The sequence below is a fragment of the Schistocerca piceifrons genome, chromosome 1, assembly GCF_021461385.2.
Source record: "Schistocerca piceifrons isolate TAMUIC-IGC-003096 chromosome 1, iqSchPice1.1, whole genome shotgun sequence".
Lineage (NCBI taxonomy): Eukaryota > Metazoa > Arthropoda > Insecta > Orthoptera > Acrididae > Schistocerca > Schistocerca piceifrons.
Window position 1 is genome coordinate 654,736,498 of NC_060138.1, and position 25,919 is coordinate 654,762,416.

Genomic DNA, 25,919 nt, shown 5'->3' on the forward strand with positions numbered 1-25,919 from the left:
GATGGAAGACAATACTGTTCAACTTAACTGTGAATTATCCCCCGAAAGACGTGTTCAATGCCGATGAAACGGGACTGTTTCATCGCACGCTGACTTCAAATTCGCTAGCAATACGAGGTGAAAAGTGCACCGGCGTAAAAATGTCCAAGGAAGGACTCACTGTACTGCTGTGCGGAGAGATGTTAGGTGAAATGGAGCAGCCACTGGTGACTGGAAAGGCGGCAAAATTGCATTGTTTCAAAAACATAGACGTCGGTAAGCTTCCAGTCACATGGCGAAGCAATAAAAAGGCGTGAATTGTGAGTGGTCTTTTGGAAGAATGGCTGCGCTCTTTCAATGTCAAAATGAAAAAAGGAAATCGCCAAGTTCTCCTTTTCCTAGACAGTGAAACCTGCTACCCGAAAGTAACGTTATCAAACGTGAAATTGGCTTGGTTCCCTCTAGGTTCAATAAGCCTCACACAATCCATGGGCCAGGGGGTTATTTACAAGTTCTGGTGTCATTATAGGTGATTACTGATGCAATCTCTATTCTTAGTGTTGAAGAAGCCGAAAGTGTGTTTGCTTTTGCACGGCCAAAAAACCTCGCAACTTTAAGCAGCTGGAACACTTTACTTTCTGCTCAATAAACAATACTAAGTTTGTACTGAAACTGAATAGTGTGACCATATGTGCGATATTCATTACGCCAGAAGCCGCCTTTGTTGGCTTCTAGAGCATTTTATCGAAACCGTGCTTACAGCAGCGAACTAACTAGTGTGTTATGCCGCTTGTCTACTATAGTCCTGGCTAATAAAGCTTTGTAGTAATTGTTATATTTATTTCTAACAATATCACCCGAAACACTGTCACACGAACAACATTTTCATGTTTTCACTCTTGTACCCTTAAAGATCATCATCATCATCTTGGACACTTTCCAGCCACTGGCTGGGTCTGTCGGGAACACAAGCCTCTTCAACCCTCTCCCATAAGTCCAACCCCTCGTCCAAGTCGTGGGAGATGGGCAACGGCACAAAGTAGGGGACTGCCTATAGGGGCGATGTACAGCGGGGACTTCGTGTGCCCCAGGACCGCTACGGTAGCTGGGAAGGCCCTATGGGAACCCTGAAACGTGACGGCTAACGGGGCTCTGGTGAAGCTGCGACAGGCCTAGCAAGCCAGTAGTGGATAAATCAACTGCTTTTAAAAAGGGAACCCCTAAAGATACTATAAATAAATGCATGTTTGGCAAAAAATTGTCGGAATATGACCTATGATGACAAAAACTGTTCGAAATATGACCTGTTACTAAAAAAGTGTGAAAGTGACTTTATATGCACAATAAAAATACATTTTTCTACACTGCAATACTTGGATTCGTTCATTAAATGATGATGGCGTCCTCTTGGGTAAAATATTCCGGAGGTAAAATAGTCCCCCATTCGGATATCCGGGCGGGGACTACTCAAGAGGACGTCGTTATCAGGAGAAAGAAAACTGGCGTTCTATGGATCGGAGCGTCGAATGTCAGATCCGTTAATCGGGCAGGTAAGTTAGAAAATTTAAAAAGAGAAATGGATAAGTTAAAGTTAGATATAGTGGGAATTAGTGAAGTTCGGTGGCAGGAGCAAGACTTTTGGTCAGGTGAATACAGGGTTATAAATACAAAATCTAATAGGGGTAATGCTTGAGTAGGTTTAATAATGAATAATAAAATAGGAGTACGGATACGCTACTTCAAACAGCATAGTGAACGTATTATTGTGGCCAAGATGGACACGAAGCCCACGCCTACTACAGTAGTACAAGTTTATATGCCAACTAGCTCTGCAAATGACGAAGAAATTGATGAAATGTATGATGAGATAAAAGAAATTATTCAGGTAGTGAAGTGAGACGAAAATTTAATAGTCATGGTTGACTGGAATTCGAGAGTAGGAAAAGGGAGAGAAGGAAACGTAGTAGGTGAATATGGATTGGGGCTAAGAAATGAAAGAGGAATTTTGCGCAGAGTATAACTTAATCATAGCTAACACTTGGTTCAAGAATCATGAAAGAAGGTTGTATACATGGAAGAACCCTGGAGATACTAAATGCTACCAGATAGATTATATAATGGTAAGACAGAGATTTAGGAACCAGGTTTTAAATTGTAAGACATTTCCAGGGGCAGATGTGGACTCTGACCACAATCTATTGGTTATGAACTGTAGATTAAAACTGAAGAAACTGAAAAAGGTGGGAATTTAAGGAGATGGGGCCTGGATAAACTGACAAAACCAGAGGCTGTACGGAGTTTCAGGGAGAGCATAAGGGAGCAATTGACAGGAAATGGGGGAAAGAAATGCAGTAGAAGAAGAATGGGTAGCTTTGAGGGATGAAATAGTGAAGGCAGCAGAGGATCAAATAGGTGAAAAGACGAGGGCTAGTAGAAACCCTTGGGTAACAGAAGAAATATTGAATTTAATTGATGAAAGGAGAAAATATAAAAGTGCATCCAATGAAGCAGGCAAAAAGGAATATAAACGTCTCAAAAATGAGGTCGGCAGGAAGTGCAAAATGGCTAGAGAACAAATGTAAGGATGTAGAGGATTATCTCACTAGGGGTAAGATAGACACTGCCTACAGGAAAATTAAAGAGACCTTTGGAGAAAGGAGAACCACTAGCATGAATATCAAGAGCTTGAAACACGTATGTAACATAGCAGCGATGGCGAGGCATTGTAGCATCTGTGACCAGAGAGTATGCGCTTGACCGCGCGAGTGTTGCGAGCGGTTCTCAGTCTGTCAGTAGTCGTTGCGAGTCGGTCAGTAGTCGTTGCGAGTCTGTAGCTCTGTCTAGTTGAGAGCAGTACTCTGTCAGTAGTCGTCGCGTGCAGTACGCTAATAGTCGTCATGCAGAGCGGTCGGTCAGTAGTAGCAGCCCAGTGCGGTTGTGTGATGTAGGCGGTCGGCAACACTGGTCAAGATAGTGAATAAGGTATACTGTTAATTAATATAATCATTAGATCATGAAAAATTTTATTTATTGTAATTATTCTCCAACAAGTCCCCCAATAATAATTTTTATTTCAAAAGCATTTTTTCAAAAATTTAATTTTTTATTGAACTAAAGATTTCGTTGCACTTCCCATTTCATTCCACTTCTTTTGAAGAAAAATTTCACTAAAATCACAAAAAAAGAGAATATTATTATTTGCAATGCAGTTCCTCCAAGCGGTGCGCAACAACAAGAGCAGAAATGTGACATCCATTTATTCTGAGGTAAGACTTTAATTCTGATTGTTTTGCACAGGGCCAAAGACCGATATTTCGGTTTAATTGAATTTTCTTTTCACTGAATGGACTTTAATTTTTTTATGAAAAACTTATATTTGAGTCAGATTGCGATTCTCACTTTTATTGTCATTAAATTTAATTGCTCGGGAGGTTACGTTTGGCTCCCATTTCTATCAAGTATTGTCATTTCATTTTCTTTCAAATTACGGTGGGGAGGTTACACTTAGCGCAATGACCATTAGCATTCACAATTAAATATTGTCGTGTTTCTTTCTTTCAAATTTTTGTGGGGAGGTTACACTCGGCTCCCATTTGTATTAAGTATTTCAATTTCCTTTAAAAATTACGGTGGGGAGGTTACACTTGGCGACACCCAGTCCAGGATCGAATTTCGTTGAGAGTCTTTTGAACAACAGTCAGATATCTGCTCTTGTTTGCTTAGATATAATTAGGATTTGGCGCAACGCTTTTATTAACTTGTGACTTTCTTTCTACAGGTCAACGGCAATTCGTTGCTCTGTTGTATTTGTTTGTTGCCTTTTTGCATTTGTGCTTATTGTTTTGTGAATAATTGTGACTACTGTTAAAATGCCGCGAAAGACTGTGAATAGTGTATCGCGAGGTATTTTGAATGAAATTACCGACTTAAACAGCGTGACCGATAGTAATTGTGATACGCAGCGTAATGATGACAATCCTGCGTTCACTAACAATCAGTGCATTCCAACCACTAATGATGACTTTTACCTTAATGAGGAACAAACAAACTCAATTGTCTCTTCTGTTAATTTGACGACAATTGATGACGCGGGACGCTCCATTGTAATGAGCGCTCCCCAGCTTAACACACCCGATTTGGAAAATTCAAGTAACGTTCAGACAAATTTTTCGAATGAAAATGGTCAGTGTAGTGAAAGTACGACGGATTTATTTAATTCCGGAACAGTGTCTGACAATGTACATCCGACTGATAAACCTTTCTGTAAATTACAGAATGACAAAATGGTCACACAAAACGCGACAATTGCAAATACACAATCAAACAGCACAGATAATGGAGTAGGTAATGTTACTTTGGAACAATTTATGACAATAATGCTACAGTTTAAGAACGATATTGAGGAAGATTTCAAACAACTTAGGGAACAGTACAAACAGCGGAGGGAAATGATGAATAATTTTTTCAAACAACTTAATGGAGGTTTTGACAACCATTGCAGGCAGGTAGATGAGGGTGTCGACAGCCATTACAAACAACTTGGCGAAACAGTTAATGTAAGTTTCAAGCTGACGAATGAAAAGCAAGACAACCTTGACGAACGGAGCAGACAAGTTAGTGAACAGAATACAGCTATTACCGTGCAATGCCTGGACATTAAAGAACAATTACGTGAGGATACTGAGGCTTGTGCTAAAAACAGTAATAAAGAAGTTGGCACTGTTGCACAAGAATCAAGTAGCACACGTGTAGGCACAACAGAATCACATAAAGACAAGATTAATGCAGTCACCGAACAATGTTCAGCAAACGAAACCCAGATACATGAAATTAATGCAGTCACTGAAAAATGTCCTAAAAACGAAGTACAGATTCGCGACGAAATTAATTTAGAGTCAGTGGAAGTTTCACACACTCCGAATACGGAAGTCAATAATAAAAGTGAACGACAGAACAACCAAAATGTCGAAAGTTTTCAAGTAACAGAATTAAAAACTATTTCAGTCGCCAATACGTCACAGAATCCGCCACGTTGCGAGCATTTGTCAGAGTCACGCAGCGTGTATAATGTGAGCAATTTACAGCAACTACGCGACTTAAAATCCGAAAAGCCACGCGACTTAAAATCTGAAAAGCTACGTAACTTGAAGTACGAAACGACACAGACAAACAGATTCACACACAAACCCGAACGTGTTTTCAAATTCAATGACGAGAACGTAGATTACGAGCAATTTTTATCAGCCAGAAAATGTAAAGATTTTAATAATGACAGAACACAGGTACACGCTTTGCACTGTATACGACAATTTATCTTTGTACATTCACCGCTACTACCTGTAATGCAAAAACTAGCTCTGAACCAGATGCGACAATTTATTTCTGTATTTACAACAGCATTGCCTATAATGCAGAAACTAGAATTAACATGGATACAACTATTTGCTTTTGAATTTATACCGCTATTGCCTGCAACGCAAAAGCTAAAATTTATTTGCAGTGCGTAATTGACCTCAGGGGATTCATTACGCTTTAATGAATATGTGCCGTAGCGAGCATAGGGCCCCGAGCTGTAGTAGTGCTGTTTCATCTTTAGTTTTCTGCACTGCTGCCTTCTCTTCTACTATCCTTTATATCTATCAAAACTGCTCTTTAACTATTGCTCTTTGTAGTATTAAGAAACATTGTAATGAAAACCCGATATGACAAACTTTTACCGAATGTGACAATTTTCAGTAGGCACTCCCGTAATGACAACTACCGCCGTAATTTTAATAACAGATAAAATCGTAATCATCAGTATGTATAAAATTATCAGCAATAGGAACCATATTTTCGTAACAATAGATGCTTTTCACCACAATAGCATGAAAGTCAACCGCTTAGCATACGTAACCAACAATGCAGTCTACAAGGTCAAGCAAACTTTAATGTTTCGCCGCGTGCACGTATAGTCCCAGCTCCAACAAATAGTAACGTACGGCAGCAAGGAAACAACTACGTACAAAGAAGACAGTATTTCAATTCCTATCGCAATGCACCGTATAGGAATGACTATTACGACAGACGTAAAAACGATGAGCACAATTACCAGCGTACATATAATAACAGTCGGTCTCACCAACAGCAAAATCATACGCAAGAACATATTCGCATGAATGAACCCGACAGTAGGTACCATCCAGAGCGTAACACGTCTGGAAGAAGTAATAGGACAGTTCAAATAGTCGAAATGCCACAGAATCCTCCTAATAATAATAACACGTCAGATAGAATCTGACTAGATAATGTACAGGACGCATCTTCCAATAATACAAGCACTACCTTAGACACGCAAAATGTTGTTCACGAAAATGTAATTACTTTTGACGACATCAGAGACACTCTTTTACAGGAAAGACCAGTTATTCAGAAAACCATTTCACATCCTGTTATCGAAATTAAAATTGGTTCATCGAAATTCTCAGCAGTAATTGATTCCGGATCACCAATATCAGTAATAAATGAGGAGACTTTTAATGAGTGCAACAAAGAGAATACTTATCCGACATTACCTTTAGGCAAGACAAAAGTAAAAGGAGCAGTACCGAGTAAAGGAGTAGACGTTAAATTACAGACGCATTTATCATTTTGTATCGCAGGTCACACTTTTCACTCTAATTTTTGGATTGTTCCTTTATTGACAACAAACGTTATTTTAGGTACAAATTTTCTGGTACAACACGACGCAGTTATCGATTTTCAAAATTCTTATTTAATGTTAAAGGATGAAAATGTACAATTGGCTTTAGAATTTCAGCACTCTTTATCTGCGGAAGAGCAAACAATTAACCGCACTGAGGTCATTTCCGCAACACGTGACATAGACTGTAATCCCACATTGTTCACGGATACGTACGTACACAACTATAATTCTCCAGACGAAGTGAACTACGACGTAATACAAATGATTTCCGATAAAGTTAGACAAAGCAGTGCAACTACAGACGACGAACGAACGCACTTACACAAAATTCTTTTACAGCAAGCTCCAGTTTTTGACGACATTCCTGGTACTATGTCCGGCTTTATGTATGAATTTCAAGTGAAACAGCACGACACATTTAAAGCAAAGCATTATCCCATCCCATATATTCACAGAGAACAGGTTAAAAAGGAATTGCAGGATATGCTTGACCAAGGAATTATAGAACCGGCAGTTAGTCCATACATAAACCCGCTACATATTGTTAAGAAAAAAGATGGCTCACTTCGCCTTGTACTTGATTCACGTCACATTAATGACATTATTATTAATGAAACAGATCGACCACAGACATTAGAGGAACTTCTACAGAAATTTCACGGTACAGCTATTTATTCTACACTAGATTTGAAATCGGGATTTTGGCAAATTCAACTTCATCCGAACTGCAGAAAATACACAGCTTTTCTCTGTTTCGGCGACTGTTATCAATTTTGCAAATTACCGTTCGGCTTAACTATTTCTTCTGCAGCTTTTATTCGCGGTTTGAACACAATACTTCCGACAGAACTTAAGGACAGAATTACGACGTATGTAGACGATATTCTTATCGCAGAAGCTAACTGGTCTGAACACAATCTGATTCTTGAACAACTGTTACAAACTTTCCATGCACAAGGACTTACAGTTAACCTCAGTAAATCGCATTTTGGCAAAACTTCCATAAAATTTCTTGGACACGTAATTTCAGCAGAAGGCATTGCGCCTGATCCAGAAAAACTTCAGGCTCTACGTGACATTAGTGTTCCTACGACGAAGAAGCAATTACGCAGTTTTTTGGGCTTAATTAACTTTTTTCGTAAATTTATTCACCATTCTGCTTTAGAGACGCCTAGACTATGCCAATTAACAGGTAAAAACACTATTTGGTCTTGGGATAAGCAAGCACATTCTGAATTCATGAACCTGAAACATGCTCTGTTGAATGCTCCACTTTTATCGCACCCAGATCTTACTAGAAATTTTTCCATTGCCACCGACAGTTCCAACACCGCTTTAGGTGTACATATTTTCCAGGAAATTGAAGAAGATGGTTGTACAGTAATTAAAAACATCGCATTTGCAAGTCGCATTCTGTCACCTGCTGAACGAAATTATTCTGTTACTGAACTTGAAACATTATGTGTTGTTTGGGCATTTACGAGATTTCGGCATTTTCTTTATGGCAGACATACCACAGTTTACACAGATCACAGAGCGATACAATTTTTACTTTCGGCCAAATTCACGCATGATAGATTAAGTAGATGGAAACTATATTTACAAGAATTTAATTTTACAATAGTTCACATTCCCGGTACACAAAATGTTATAGCAGACGCACTATCGCGTTCTCTCGGCAACAATCAGCAAGACGTAGCAACCAACTTCTGCAAAACAAATTTCAGTGTCATGTACATTCAGCAAGTTGCATTTGAAAACTTTATCTCATCGTCATTACAGGACATAGCACAAGAGCAAAATAAAGACAATGTGTGGAAAGAAATTAAAAACCTTTGGCAAGATAGAAAAAATGTTACGATTAGAAACCACTACACTGTACGCAATGACATTCTGTTTCGCCGCTCTCATCCAGACAGCAACAATTGGTTATTATGCATTCCTGACGAACTGGTTAACAAATTAATCTGGTACACTCATCTAAGTTACGCACATTACGGAGCACGAAAATGTTTTCTTATACTGAGACAGAACTGTGATTTTTCTAACATGGAGAAACGTATACGACGAGTTTTAGCGTCTTGTAAAATTTGCCAGAAAGCTAAATCAGACACCACTTCACATATTCCTCCATTATATCCCATTATACCTGTTAAATTAAGACATATGGCCGCTGTAGATATTTTTGGTCCGATTCCCAGAACTAACAGAGGTTTTTGCTACATATTTGTCGCTGTTGAGCTCACTTCAAAATTTGTTACTTTCACTCCGTTACGCAAAGCTACTGCCAAAACTGTTTCGAAAGCATTTGTAAAACATTTTCTATCTCATGTAGGGCATGTAATGAAAGTAATTTCTGACAATGGATCTCAATTTCGTAGTAGCGTATGGACACGCATGTTACGAGCCAGAAACATTTCTCCGATCTATATATCCAAGTACCACGCTTCTTCGAACCCCTGTGAACGATTAATGAAAGAAATTGGTAAACTGTGCCGAATATACTGCCACAAAAGACATATTGATTGGGACACACACATATTCTCATTCCAAGATGTAATTAATTCCATTCCAAATGAATCCACTATGCTATCTCCGTCTGTTATACTGAAAAATGCTGAACCACCTAACAAAATTAAGAATTAATTACATTTCCTACATCTCGTCGATTACGACACCACGAAATAATTGACATTGCGCTGAACAACATCAAACGTGCCGCAGAGCGCCGGAGAAGACAGCAAAAACAGGTTTGTACACGCCGCGTCTGTCACGTTGGACAGAAGATACCAGTACGTACACACTATTTATCCAGCAAATTAAAAGGTAAGTGCAGTAAATTTGAACTTCTATACGCAGGTCCATATCGGATTCGCAGCATCCCTCACCCCAATGTTGTACATGTCGAAACTTTGAGAACTAGAAAATCGAAAGGCAATCACCATATCTCAAACATTAAACCGTTTATTGAGTGAAACCACTGTATGATTCAACACACTATGATGCCATTTACTAACGCAATTATTCACCTGACTAATTACTGATGATTATCGTATTTTTCTTGGCAAGTGCCCGGCAAGGTAAGGTTAGCAGGTCGCTTTTCTTGTCGTTACACATCAGACCGTGCACATTTTCCACCTTTTTTTTGTGTATGATTATACTCCAGTTTTATTTGTATGTATTGTGAAATAGTTAAGATATAACACATACCAGTCGACGTTGACACTTTTTGTTGCCCTATGACATCTCAACATCGTGACGGTTTTACATTTTTGCTGCTGCATCGTATTATTCTGTGTACATTTTTGCATCTGAACACTGTCAATGTCTTTGACACGTTACGTTTTCTGTCATGTTATGCTGTGTGCTTAATTGCGTCACCATTAACCAGTCATTATTTAGTGGGTATATGATTTAAATGCAAGACATTAATCTTTGTTCATCAATTTCAGAAAGAAATGATGCGTGTAAGAGATAAATTCAACATAAATGGGAATTTCACCTAGGGAATAAACGAAAGGAGATGCAATAACTTTATGAGGAAGAGTAAATGGATCAGGATTGGCAGGCATTAACAAGAATATACAATACTCATCACAGAATAGCAGTCTTAACTAATTTTTTCTTTCAGAATACAAGGTGATTGATGCAGGCTGTCAGACTGAACTACACACCTTAGTTTTAGTGATGAAATATGCTAGAGATAAGGAATAGTTGTATAATGAGTAATGAAGTGATTTTTTGCAGATGATAATGAATACTGATGAATAATGATGAGGGAAATGGTATTATGAATAATGAAGTTTTTCTTTACAGGTGATGATGATAATGAAGTTATGATGATATGGATAATGAAGTTTTCTTTACAGATGAGGATAATGTTGAAGTTATGTATTTATGCTATGTAGTTATTTAAGTTTTTGTTGCAGTTTGCTTTGACAGCAGGTGTTACATTGCATAGTAGGATGACAGAAAGTTTTGGAAAGGACAGCTATGGAACACAATTTATACACATTTCACTACCTGTTAATTCGAAGTTCACTACTTTTCAGCATAGTGTGCGTTTCTTCTTTCAGGTCAATAATCCGTTTTTGTATTTTTTCCAGGAGAAGCTTTTCATGATACTTACTAAACCTGTTAGTTATTATACCTGTTCTAGTACTTGCATTTTTATTTTTTACCCACTTGTGCTTATCATTTATAAATGTGATCACATATACTGCCTTGTTGCATGACCTTGCTACAGCTGACTCATGACGAATGACGTTACTTATCCTCATTTGCAGCAACAGGTCAAAAGCAAATAGTGTTATGTCTCAGCAATTAACTATCGATCCCAACGCAATGCATTGCTAACAAAAAAAAATGTATTACCAGTCCCAAGTAGTGATACCAGTTTGAGATAATTCTGAATAATACTGATTAGCTCTGAATAGTATGTCGCTTGAGTAATGACTTCTTAATGATACAAAAAAAAGTATATATTTAAAATAATGCTTTGTCACTAGTTAATAACTGCCACTGTTTATTGTAATGAGACTACTTATAATGCCTATGATTACTAATGCTATGACTAATTAACTGATTTTAATAATGACTTTGTAATGATCTGAATACTACTGAAGGAGAAACACTGTTTATTGTAATGAGACTACTTATAATGCCTGTAATTATTAATGCTATGACTGTAATTAACTGATTTTTAATAATGACTTCGTAATAATCTGAATAATACTGAATGACGATTCTATTCAATACTTGCTGGCCACTGAGTGCCAATAATTAATGTCACTTGAAGAATTGTTATTAATTATGCCATTAATTAGCCCTTTTTTCCCATGTTGAGTTTTCATGTTTTGGTTAATGGCCAATGAGTGCCAATAATTTGTATCACTCAATGTATTATGTTAATGCTAGGCCAATAATTGACTCTCCTTTTCAACTAAGAGTTATGATGAACATTATTCTGTCATACTAAATATACTTTGTAACTGGCCAAGGACCGCCACTGTTTATTGTAATACGATTACCCATGATTCTTATTAGATTGGAATGACACATAATTAATTAACCATGGTACTGTTTAATAATGCTTTGTAATTAGGAGAAGACTAATAATTCTTACTATTGGAATGACAAATGATTAATTAACGACAAATGATTAATTAACTGTAATTAGACAAATGATTAATTAACGACAAATGATTAATTAACTGTAATTAGGAAAAGGCTAATGATTATTATTGGAATGACAAATGATTAATTAACTGTAATTAGGAGAAGGTTAATGATTCTTAAGTACACTCTGTAACTGAAAAGAATGCGATTATTTAATAATGCTTTGTAACCAGGAAAAGAAGGATACTGATTCCATGTAAAACAATTAATGAACATTTTTCTGTGATACTACATACTTGGTACAGAAATGTTCAATAACTGGGCTATAAATGCCACAAACTAATTAAGTCTCTAATTGTCAATATTATGTGACATAATGTCCTTCTCCTCATAAGCTAACTACCCTGAATTACTGCAATGTCCATTTGTCCTGTTTATCCTAGTGATCATGGAGCACTATCTTTGGTTTTGCACTAATTCTACGTTGGTGTGCCTTGTAAGAGAGTGGTGTTGACGCGACATGCTGTCCACCACCGTGAGCGATGAAGACGTTATTATGGTCCCACTGTTTGGTGTACCTAATGTACTGCCAAAATGAAAACATGGAATATTACTACGACAATTCAGTGTCTTGGCTACACTGATAAATTCTGATGGGAAAAGAACTTCAAGTTGTGTCACTTGGTGTTGTACTACTGTGGAAAGATATGGACTTTCAGAACAGCTGTGTGCAATCTAAAGTGCTACAACCATGATGCAATCCTTCCCTTTCCTATCCTAATTCTTGTCACATAATGAAAATCATTTCTGTTCGTAGGTTATACATTTTTTCGATTCAAAATGGCTCTGAGCACTATGGGACTTAACATCTATGGTCATCAGTCCCCTAGAACTTAGAACTACTTAAACCTAACTAACCTAAGGACATCACACAACACCCAGCCATCACGAGGCAGAGAAAATCCCTGACCCCGCCGGGAATCGAACCCGGGAACCCGTGAGTGGGAAGCGAGAACGCTACCGCACGACCACGAGATGCGGGCTTTTTTCGATTCGCTGAACTCCAGTGCGAGTACACTTATGTCACTGGTCGACACGATGCTTTGCCATTATGTTTATTTGTTGTGAAAATGCTAAAGACATTTTTTCAGTGCGTGTGCACTTTGGACATGATTTGTTTTGCCATTATGTTTATTTATTGCGAAAATGCTAAAGACATTTTTTTCGATTTGTTCTGAAGTACAGTATACAGTATACGTATGTACACTCTTGTCTTTTATATTGTATATACAATTTTATTTTTATGATATGTTCTGAACTACAGTGCATGTGCACTTCTGTTAGGTGTTAATATGTTTTCTACTGAACTTCAGTGCCTGTACACTTATCTCATTTTTCAATATGTTTTCTACTATTCTGTATATTTAATACTTTAATGCGAATGCACTTATGCCATTTGTTACTAATTGTACATACATTTCATCAATTACTGATATGTTCTCAACTGCAGTGCATGTGCACTCATGTCCCTTGTCAACATAATATTTTTTGCCAGTCTGTTTATTTGTTCTGAATATGCTAAAGAATTTTTTCAGTGCCTGTGCACTTTGTTATCTGTCAAATAATTTATATATACATTTTTTTGATTTGCTACTATGTTTTGTACTCACATTTTGTCTTTGTCTGATATATCTTGTACTTAGTGCGTGTGCACAACATTTACTTTATGTACTACATCTAAATATTCTGTAAATTGTAGAAGTTTATTAATTAATTAAAAAATTTTGCCGCGATTGGCAAGTCCAAATGACTCACCATCGCTGCCAAATTTTTGCCCCCCCAGTGGAGGGTTATGAAACACGTATGTAACATAGCAGCGATGGCGAGGCATTGTAGCATCTGTGACCAGAGAGTATGCGCTTGACCGCGCGAGTGTTGCGAGCGGTTCTCAGTCTGTCAGTAGTCGTTGCGAGTCGGTCAGTAGTCGTTGCGAGTCTGTAGCTCTGTCTAGTTGAGAGCAGTACTCTGTCAGTAGTCGTCGCGTGCAGTACGCTAATAGTCGTCATGCAGAGCGGTCGGTCAGTAGTAGCAGCCCAGTGCGGTTGTGTGATGTAGGCGGTCGGCAACACTGGTCAAGATAGTGAATAAGGTATACTGTTAATTAATATAATCATTAGATCATGAAAAATTTTATTTATTGTAATTATTCTCCAACAAGTCCCCCAATAATAATTTTTATTTCAAAAGCATTTTTTCAAAAATTTAATTTTTTATTGAACTAAAGATTTCGTTGCACTTCCCATTTCATTCCACTTCTTTTGAAGAAAAATTTCACTAAAATCACAAAAAAAGAGAATATTATTATTTGCAATGCAGTTCCTCCAAGCGCTGCGCAACAACAAGAGCAGAAATGTGACATCCATTTATTCTGAGGTAAGACTTTAATTCTGATTGTTTTGCACAGGGCCAAAGACCGATATTTCGGTTTAATTGAATTTTCTTGTCACTGAATGGACTTTAATTTTTTTATGAAAAACTTATATTTGAGTCAGATTGCGATTCTCACTTTTATTGTCATTAAATTTAATTGCTCGGGAGGTTACGTTTGGCTCCCATTTCTATCAAGTATTGTCATTTCATTTTCTTTCAAATTACGGTGGGGAGGTTACACTTAGCGCAATGACCATTAGCATTCACAATTAAATATTGTCGTGTTTCTTTCTTTCAAATTTTTGTGGGGAGGTTACACTCGGCTCCCATTTGTATTAAGTATTGTCATTTATTTCATTTATTTCTTTTAAAAATTACGGTGGGGAGGTTACAAGCTTTGATGTAAACCCAGTTCTAAGCAAAGAAGAGAAAGCAGAAAGGTGGAAGGAGTACATAGAGGGTCTGTACAAGGGCGATGTACTTGAGGACAATATTATGGGAATGGTAGAGGATGTAGAATGGGAGATATGATACTGCGTGCAGAGTTTGACAGAGCACTGAAAGACCTGAGTCGAAACAAGGCCCCCGGAGTAGACAATATTCCATTAGAACAACTGATAGCCTTGGGAGAGCCAGTCCTGACAAAACTCTACCCACTGGTGAGCAAGATGTATGACACAGGCGAAATACCCTCAGACTTCAAGAAGAATATAATAATTCCAATCCCAAGGAAAGCAGGTGTTGACAGATGTGAAAATTACCGAACTATCAGTTTAATAAGTCACAGCAGCAAAATACTAACGCGAATTCTTTACAGACGAATGGAAAAACTGATAGAAGCCGACCTCGGTGAAGATCAGTTTGATTCCGTAGAAATGTTGGAACACGTGAGGCAATACTGACCCTACGACTTATCTTAGAAAAAAGATTAAGGAAAGGCAAACCCTTCGTTTCTAGCATTTGTAGACTTAGAGAAAGCTATTGACAATGTTGACTGGAATACTCTCTTTCAAATTCTGAAGGCGGCAGGGGTAAAAAACAAGGAGCGAAAGGCTATTTACAATTTGTACAGAAACCAGATGGCAGTTATAAGAGTCAAGGGACATGAAAGGGAAGCACTCATTGGGAAGGGAGTGAGACAGGGTTGTAGCCTCTCCCCGATGTTATTCAATCTGTATATTGAGCAAGCAATAAAGGAAACAAAACAAAAATTCGGAGTAGGTATTAAAATCCATGGAGAAGAAATAAAAACTTTGAGGTTCGCCGATGACATCGTAATTGTGTCAGAGACAGCAAAGGACTTGGAAGAGCAGTTAAACGGAATGGACAGTGTCTTGAAAGGAGGGTATAAGATGAATATCAACAAAAGCAAAACGAGGATATGGAATGTAGTCGAATTAAGTCGGGTGATGCTGAGGGAATTGGATTAGGAAATGAGACACTTAAAGTAGTAAAGGAGTTTTGCTATTTGGGGAGCAAAATAACTGATGATGGTCGAAGTGGAGAGGATATAAAATGTAGACTGGCAATGGCAAGGAAAGCGTTTCTGAAGAAGATAAATTTGTTAACATCGAGTATAGATTTAAGTATCAGGAAGTCGTTTCTGAAAGTATTTGTATGGAGTGTAGCCATAAATTGAAGTGAAACATGGACGATAAGTAGTTTAGACAAGAAGAGAATAGTGGCTTTCGAAATGTGGTGTTACAGAAGAATGCTGAAGATTAGATGGGTAAATCACATAACTAATGAGGAGGTACTGCATAGAATTGGGGAGAAGAGGAGCTTGTGGCACAACTTGACTAGAAGAAGGGATCGGTTGGTAGGACGTGTTCTGCGGCATCAAGGGATCACCAATTTAGTATTGGAGGGCAGCGTGGAGGGTAAAGATCGTAGAGGGAGACCAAGAGATGAATACACTAAGCAGATTCAGAAGGATGTAGGCTGCAGTAGGTACTGGGAGATGAAGATGCTTGCACAGGATAGAGTATCATGGAGAGCTGCATCAAACCAGTCTCAGGACTGAAGACCACAACAACAACAACAACGTTTTACTTCAATGTAATATGCGAAGGTAGTATCTAGCATAATTTTATTTTACTAATTTAAACGTTAACAGATGTTATCCATTCTGATTTTTGAATCATTATCTGAGATCATAAACTACCAGTCACAGTTATATGACCTCCAGTCAGTCAATAAGGAGAAAAACACTTTTTCGAGAAGCAAATAGTTAAATGTCACTCTGTGTACTGTGCGCCTTCCCAATAAGGAAACTGTTAACACCTGTTGGCGGGCGCAGCTCCCCCCGCGAAGGTTCGGGTCCTCCCTCGGGCATGTGTGTGTGTGTGTGTGTGTGTGTGTGTGTGTGTGTGTGTGTGTGTGTGTGTTGTGTTGTGTTGTGTCCTTAGCGTAGGTTAGTTTAAGTTAGATTAAGTAGTGTGTAATCCTAGGGACCGATGACCTCAGCAGTTTGGTCCCACAGTACTTACCACAAATTTCCAAATTTTCCTGCTGGCGGTTACGCGATAACGTGTTAGGACTGTCAGATTGTTTAAGGTACCGTCTCGTTTCAACATCATGCCGTTCCGTCACTTCTCTATGTAGCCATTCTCTGTATGGTTTTCAGGAGGTTGCCGCACTCGTCTAGGAAAAAGAGGCTCAGTTTGGCCTTTCCGCTTCAGGGAGAGATTGCATGTATCATAAACGACTGTGTATCAAATCCACAATTTTCGCTAAACCAACTGTTAACATGACTGTCGACTTTTATCTCATTGCGCAGTCGAACAGAACACACTGTAGATATTTAGAAACGAGCAGAACTCTTTAGAATCTTCTATAACCTTTTTTTTATCTCATTATGTATTAAGAAATCGTCCATATTCCTGTATACACACAAACATAAGTGGATATAATCTTTATTTATTAGCACCAAGTTCGATACAAATTCCTCGGATATTATGTTCAATTTGTCTAGGAGTGCTTAAAATATTATTTATTTTCAATTTGTTGCGTTAGAGATGTTAGCGACTGCAAACAATTTCTAATTGCCTTTGACGATAATTTGAAATTGTAAAAGAAATCAGATACAATGGAGACTGTTTATAACAGCACTATTGTAAAAAAATATGGTAACCTTTCGCTGATCAGTCGTTCCACTGCAGTATGGATCCACCCCTGCTCATATCACTACATATATACTATTATATGATCCGGAAGGTACATATACGGTCATATATATGCATATCGATTACGTAGTAAAAATGGAAAAAGAAAAAGGGGAGGCAGTTTCCTGTAGGTCTACTTGATGAGGTTTTCGTTTGCCGGATGTGTGTTACTTACTTTTCAATTCTGGAGAATCGCTTTCTCATTTTCTTTAAGTTCTCCTTATTGCCCATGTCCAAGAGACACACTGCATAGTAATTTTACGTAGGCAAATACATATAATTTTCATGGCAACAGTGCTCTATCGTGCTTCAGTCGTTTCTCTTGACGCAGACACAGAGCATATCCGTTCCTCCGTTCCCAATGATATGTGACAAGACGAGGATTTGGCAGTGTCAGCATACAGGGTGTTCAGAAATTAACATTGCAATTTTAAGCCTTTGATTGATTGAAAACTACACTGGAGAGTAACAAATCGTTTTCAGCGTGTTAAACCTCATAAACCTTTTTTGTCTTCCAAGTGACGCAATTATGACGCAAAATTTAACTTGGAAACCATATAAAATTTGGACGCCACGGCATGCATTCACAATGCATTTGAAGATGTCACTGTAGACATCTTGAATCATGTGTGGATAGAAATGACATTCCAATTAGGTGTTATCCGTGCCGCTAAGGGTGCACTTACTGCTGTGCATGAACCAGGAAACAAAGCTTCATCAGTTACCCTGTCACACGTTGAAAACCATCTGTTAATATCTAGTACAGTCTAGTAAAGTCCTAAGTAGTAAAGATAATTTACGGACACCATGTATTACTAAGTGTGGAGTAGCAGCCATTTCGTACATTTATTGCAAGTTAATACACTCCTGGAAATTGAAATAAGAACACCGTGAATTCATTGGCCCAGGAAGGGGAAACTTTATTGACACATTCCTGGGGTCAGATACATCACATGATCACACTGACAGAACCACAGGCACATAGACACAGGCAACAGAGCATGCACAATGTCGGCACTAGTACAGTGTATATCCACCTTTCGCAGCAATGCAGGCTGCTATTCTCCCATGGAGACGATCGTAGAGATGCTGGATGTAGTCCTGTGGAACGGCTTGCCATGCCATTTCCACCTGGCACCTCAGTTGGACCAGCGTTCGTGCTGGACGTGCAGACCGCGTGAGACGACGCTTCATCCAGTCCCAAACATGCTCAATGGGGGACAGATCCGGAGATCTTGCTGGCCAGGGTAGTTGACTTACACCTTCTACAGCACGTTGGGTGGCACGGGATACATGCGGACGTGCATTGTCCTGTTGGAACAGCAAGTTCCCTTTCCGGTCTAGGAATGGTAGAACGATGGGTTCGATGACGGATTGGATGTACCGTGCACTATTCAGTGTCCCCTCGACGATCACCAGTGGTGTACGGCCAGTGTAGGAGATCGCTCCCCACACCATGACGCCGGGTGTTGGCCCTGTGTGCCTCGGTCGTATGCAGTCCTGATTGTGGCGCTCACCTGCACGGCGCCAAACACGCATACGACCATCATTGGCACCAAGGCAGAAGCGACTCTCATCGCTGAAGACGACACGTCTCCATTCGTCCCTCCATTCACGCCTGTCGCGACACCACTGGAGGCGGGCTGCACGATGTTGGGGCGTGAGCAGATGACGGCCTAATGGTGTGCGGGACCGTAGCCCAGCTTCATGGAGACGGTTGCGAATGGTCCTCGCCGATACCCCAGGAGCAACAGTGTCCCTAATTTGCTGGGAAGTGGCGGTGCGGTCCCCTACGGCACCGCGTAGGATCCTACGGTCTTGGCGTGAATCCGTGCGTCGCTGCGGTCCGGTCCCAGGTCGACGGGAACGTGTACCTTCCGCTGACCACTGGCGACAACATCGATGTACTGTGGAGACCTCACGCCCCACGTGTTGAGCAATTCGGCGGTACGTCCACCCGGCCTCCCGCATGCCCACTATACGCCCTCGCTCAAAGTCCGTCAACTGCACATATGGTTCATGTCCACGCTGTCGCGGCATGCTACTAGTGTTAAAGACTGCGATGGAGCTCCGTATGCCACGGCAAACTGGCTGACACTGACGGCGGCGGTGCACAAATGCTGCGCAGCTAGCGCCATTCGACGGCCAACACCGCGGTTCCTGGTGTGTCCGCTGTGCCGTGCGTGTGATCATTGCTTGTACAGCCCTCTCGCAGTGTCCGGAGCAAGTATGGTGGGTCTGACACACCGGTGTCAATGTGTTCTTTTTTCCATTTCCAGGAGTGTAGTTTACTTCGACCATCATTAGTTATTTTGCTCCCCAAATAGCAAAACTCCTTTACTACTTTAAGTGTCTCATTTCCTAATCTAATTACTATCACTTTTAAATTAAACTTCTCTCCGCTATTCTGGTTTGTAAGACATCCTCGTCAATCTGCAGTGCCTTATCAGTCTGACGCCACAGTTTCGCATAATAACTTCCGCCCAAGACAGCAATCGGTTTCAGTCTCAAAACAGATGAATCCTAAATTATGAATGTTGAAATTTCTCCGAAAGGAAGAATCAGATTTTGAAGACTGAAAAGCCGTTGGATGAGTCTCGTTTAGAACTGCGATGCTAACAGCAGAAAATACTATAGTTAGAGATCAGATTATATTCATTTGTATGTTGCCTGTGCATTTACATGTTTCGCTCCTTTTCGTCGGTTATCATGTATTTTAACTAAAAACTAGTAACGATGCATATTTTCGCTCTATGTTTACAATAGTTTAAAAATTTAGACGAATGGTCTCTTGCTCGATCTAGTTTCGATGTCTATTAGATTGACCACAACATAGAACTGCATGCAGTCACTATCCGAGAGGCCACTGCCTAGCGAAATCCTTACAGAAGGGTTATAAGAACAGGCATAGTCAACGTTCCAGCGCCCGCGCCCGCTGTCATACCTTACGCGCTGGCAACAAGTAAATTAAACTACGCAAACCTTTAGTCGCACGTCCATTGTTTCAGTTTAGCTTTCTGTTTACTTGTACACAGTTGAACGTGTTTACGACGTGTAGTGTGTAACGTATTGTGCGCCATACCGTCCGAAAAAAGAAACGTCGTTTCGTGGATGGCTGACCATCCTGGAACAGTTACGTTTGACAGAATTGTTTTATATTGTCGAGATTGCGACAAAAACGTTTCATGCAAAAAATAGTTTCAAATAGACCAACATGTCACGAGAAGTCTTCATATAGCAGGAATGTAGAAGAAAGGACCACGACAACAACTTCTGACAACACCAAGCTGCAGTAGCAGGGATTTGTCCAAAGGTAATCAAAGAAGTCGATTTAACATGGATCTATGTGAAGCATTCATTGCAAGCAATATTCCTCTTCATAAATTTACAAGCCCTATCCTCAAACGCTTCGTGCGCAAATATTGCTTAAATCAAACTGTATCAGATGAATCATAATTGCGTAAAAATTACATACCTTAAATGTTCTGTAAGAAATACGGAATGAACTCGAGGACACCATTATCTGGATTTCAGTTGACGAAACTACAGACACTTGTGGCCGTTACATTGCATATTTAATTGTTGGTGCTTTAAAAGAAGAGCTTCTTCTTCCTCTTTAGCGGCCTGCAAAGAACTTTAAACGGCAAATCGTTCTACGATCGCCAGATTTGTGAATGAGGGTATTAGAAAAATATTTCCGGGATCTTCTGCAGATGAAAGGGTGTTCGTATATATTTCAGATGGTGCTCCCTAATGATCAAAGCAGTAAAAGCTCTCTTGAGTATTTTATCCCATTTTGATTAATGTGACGTGCTTTGCTCGTGGAGTACATCGCCTTGCTGAAGAAGTACGTTCCACGTTCGTGAGTAAGCACGGATTTCATCCACAAAGAAAGTGTTTCTAAAGGCTCCTGTTCGCATCAAGACCTACCAAGAAAAAATTCCAAATATGCCTTTTCCTCCCGAACCAGTTGTAACTCGTCGATGTGTAGTTTTGCAATGAACGTTTCGAAGCCATTAGAGGGGTAGTAAACGACTTAGATAGTGCAGAGGCAATGGCAGTTTGCCAGTGAAAGGAAGCTTTTAATTATTCCGGTATTAAAAAAGACGTTGCTGTGGCTATCACTCATTTTTCCCATATACCTGCAGGTATTAAAAAGCTTTAAACTCAAGGTTTGGCGTTGAATGAATCTATCCAGTTAGTGAATAAGATTATTCTAATGAACTACTAATTAAAGAAAAGTGTAAAAATATTTTATAAAGTAACCCTGGCTTTGATCTCTTCTGCCAAATTGATAGTTTTATTAATGGGACAGGTGAACTTTTATCAGAAATAATAAATGCCAACATAGCACCCAATTTCAAATACTGCCCAGTTATCTCAGTTGATGTAGAACTGTCCTTTCCTGCTTATAAAAATGTTTTAAGTGATCGAAGACAATTTCCTACCGAACATTTGGAACAGTACTTGGTCGCTCATGTTTACAATAGTAGAAAACGTAAAAAAATTGTAAATTATGCTTTGGTCCAATAGTATTAACTAAAAGTTAATGCTGTTCAAAAAAATTCGTGATTGTTTCCTTTTTTTAAAAAAAAGAAAATATTACGGAGTTTTTGAGCGCGCCCCTCTGCGTGTGATGTATCCCGACGTTGGTCCTGTACATATCGATTGTTTCTCTACGACTCACTCGCTTCGCGTCCGCTTGTTGCCGACAACAATAGCAAAGATGGAACAATTCTTGAAACATGGTATGCGTCCCTATTGCAAATTTTTAGAAAATAGTCCCAGAAAGGCCCCCTTCCTAACCTCTACAAGAAAGTATTCAGGAAATTATATCAGCGTTCTGAATGTACTGAATTTTCACGTGACCGGCGCTCTTTCTCGTAACTGATATTCACAGGTTCGACTTTGAGATTTTATTGCACACAGTAACTACCATGTTTTTTAATAATTTGATCTAGTATATTTCGACTCTTCATATGCATTTTTAAGCATTTTTCATGCATACTAGCATCCATATTTTAAGGTTTTTATGATGCATACAATCCGGTCTCTAATTGCGAGTCTGAAAAAGCTATGCTGGTTTCAATATTGCAGGACTAAAAGGGACTACACGCAATTTAGTGAGAACTTTGTTACAGTTCATCTGGGCAGAAACAGAACTCTGTAGTCTATTATCTGAAGCGGTTCAGGAAATACCGATGTTACATTCTACAGTAAGTAGTTGCCACCACACTGCATTTTAAGTAATCTTAACTGGACTTTTGCCTGTTCACAACTCACATGAACGCCGATAAAAGATCGTTACCGCTTTTTTAACGTCAAGATAATAGACCACAATATACACTGTTAGACAACCTCCTCTGATACTGCACTGCTTCAATCTTTCTACATAAACATCAAGTCTCTGGATCATGGGGCCTGGGTTCGATTCCAGGGCGGGTTGGGAATTTTTTCCGGCCGGGGACTGGGTGTTTGTGTTATCCTCATCACTTGTCGTCATTCGGAATGTGGCGAGATTGGAACTGGAAAGATTGTGAACTTGAACGGGCGATGATGACCACGATGTTCAGCGCCCCACAAACCAACATCATCATCATCGTCATCATCATACAATCAGTTCAATCTTAGAAAACATAAAGCAGATATAGTAGGCTAATTAGGAAATGTTGCGAACTCTTATTTACTTGATGGGAGTGCAGAAGGTTGGAATACAAACCGACGGCTTCGAAAAATTACGTCACAGGTTACCACAGATGATGCATTGCAAAGACATAGACATATTCCACGTATCTCCATATTTCGAATGTAATGTTACATATATTGCATTTTTCGCAGTAGAAAGCCCTAGTATCCTATTATTCACTTGATATTTATAGGTCAACTAAAGAATGGGATAGTAGTGCTAGTGAAAGCAAAAGAAAAAACAACATACATAACATTGGCATGACCTCTGTAGGTCAACTGAAGTACACGATACAAATTTCACGCAAGTCGATTTTCTCACCTTCGCTATTTAGTTCAACTGGAGACAGTACTAGCGAAGGCAAAAAAAGCCAAAAAACATAAAATTTGTCTCCTGTACTTCAGTTGTCCTGTATAGGTGAACTGAAGAGTAGGATACAACCTTGGTAGTTCAGCTGAGTTACACGATGCCAGTGTTTTGTATGTCGCTTTTTTTTGCTTCCGCTAGTAGTAGTATCCTGCTCTTCAGCTGACCTACATAGTACAGGATATGAATCAATCGCAGAGGAAACAGCAATTGGAACAGTTCACTGTCAGACAAAGGTATCAATCAAAATGTGTACCAAAATGATTGAAATTACCAAAAGCGACAAAAAGGATACAGTATACCTATCTCTTAATAACACATTTATTTATTTTTATTTACGGTTATGACGCTTTGCCACAGAAGATAATCGATTTATTATCTATGGTTCCAACATAAAAAAATACCTAATATTTATGATTAAAATATGACGTCAAGGGTCAAATCCGAAAAGTTGTAGCCCATTCTTCAGTTGATATAAATTATCAGTCTAGGAATATACTACAGCTCCTATGTACCGCTCATATATGGATCGTGAAGATCACATTAGAATAATTACTGCGCGCACAGAGGCATTCAGACAATTATTCTTCCCACGCTCCATACGTGAACTGAATTGGAAGAAACCCTGTGCAATGGGACATATGCAATGGAACATACCCTGCCGTGAACCTCAAGGTGGTTTGCAGGCTATAGATGCAGATGTAGATGAACTTTCGCACAATTCATTTGCATAGAAACAGAATTACTGTAGCCAATACCTGATCCGGGGGCGGGGAGGGGGGGGGGGAGTTGGCGGAGGTAGAGGCAAAGAGGGATATCTGCCCCAGGCGGCAGTTTCAGGTGGCGCCAGATTCATATTCGTGAAGAAGAAAAATCTTTTTTCACAAAGTGCCTAGCATCCTGCGCGTGTTGGTCTATCGATTATTCGCATGATTTTGAAATGCACCTCAGGTGGCTTTTGCAGAGTTTTTAACAGTCCAGGTTGATTTCTGAACGAATCTTTAGTGGATTTTTGGACGCGAGCATAGTGTACGAGATGTCTCTGCCAGGGGAATCCCCGTAGCGTCTAGAATCACAAAACTTTCCCGCAGACAAACGGGGACGGGGCTATGCGAGCTGAGCCGAATAAACCCGAACGGGTGAATGTCAGGAATAAGAGGTAACAAAGCTTACATATTATCTTCTTGGTGTATCCAAGAAAACGAAATTTTGACGGATCGCTACGCCACCAGTTGTACAGTACCAGGTTAGCAGCCTCTTAAGGTCTATTCTCGGTAGGGGACTGATGACCATAGATGGTAAGTCCCATAGTGCTCAGAGCCATATTCTCGGTTATCGCGGAAAACGCGTTGTACGAACACGTAGGGTTAGGGAAGTTAACCGGAGAATAAGTTTTGATGATGGTAGGAATAGTTACAGAATTAGTGATTACAAAATTGTGTGTTAAAACCAGGAAAGAGAAGAAACGGGAATATCAAACAAATTATATGTGAAGAATACGCACAGTTCCAAATTTATATAGAAATTTCGATCTCATGTTTTAGAAACTGGACCCTATGAATGAAATGTGAAACTATTTCCTTACAGAAAACATTTGCTTGTAGTAGCCCTAATAGGCTTTAGACATTGGTATTTCGTGAATTATAAAAATGGTTCAAATGGCTCTGAGCGCTATGGGACTTAACTTCTGAGGTCATCAGTCCCCTAGAACTTAGAACTACTTAAACCTAACTAACCTAAGGACATCACATACATCCATACCCGAGGCAGGATTCGGACCTGCGACCGTAGCGGTCGCGCGGTTCCGGACTGTAGCACCTAGAACCGTGAATTATATTCTGTCGTGTTACTTACGTAAGTGAGGTAAAAAAAATGACCATTTGTGGCAAAACAGTCTCGCATTTCTGTCGTGTGTTACAATTGCTGCAATATTATAGAGGGCTTTTTCGTTTTATCTAGCAGACAGTGACAAAATAGACGTAATCAAATCGAGAAACCACACCACTCTGGGGTACCACCCGTGTTAACAACTCTTGTAGTATTAAACAATAGCATTTTAATTTTTCGTGTAGCAAAACGTTTGGCGAACTTTAATGAGGTAATAGAGTCTTTCGCAGAAAGGAAAGCAAGCCTGTAGCAAGATAGAAAAAAATACTGGGATCTACGGATTGAAGAAATTTGTACTGTCTTTCTTGTCTCTTATCCTTACAGGTTTTATGTTTCCTATACCTAATTTTATGTCACACAAAATAGAAGGTTAGGCAATGAATTTTCTGAAGAGTTCTTATTCTCCCGGTCACAAATAATACCACTCAGTATTAATTGTGAGGTCCGTTATATTTCTTTTTTAAAAAAGAGAGGATGGTAGGATGTCAATTCGACCGACTGGGTGCAGGACAGGCACCACAGGACATTTTAATTTACGCTGTCCTGAATGTAGGTTTGATAGCTTCCGTTACAAAGAATACACGTTTGAATTCCGTAGAGCGAA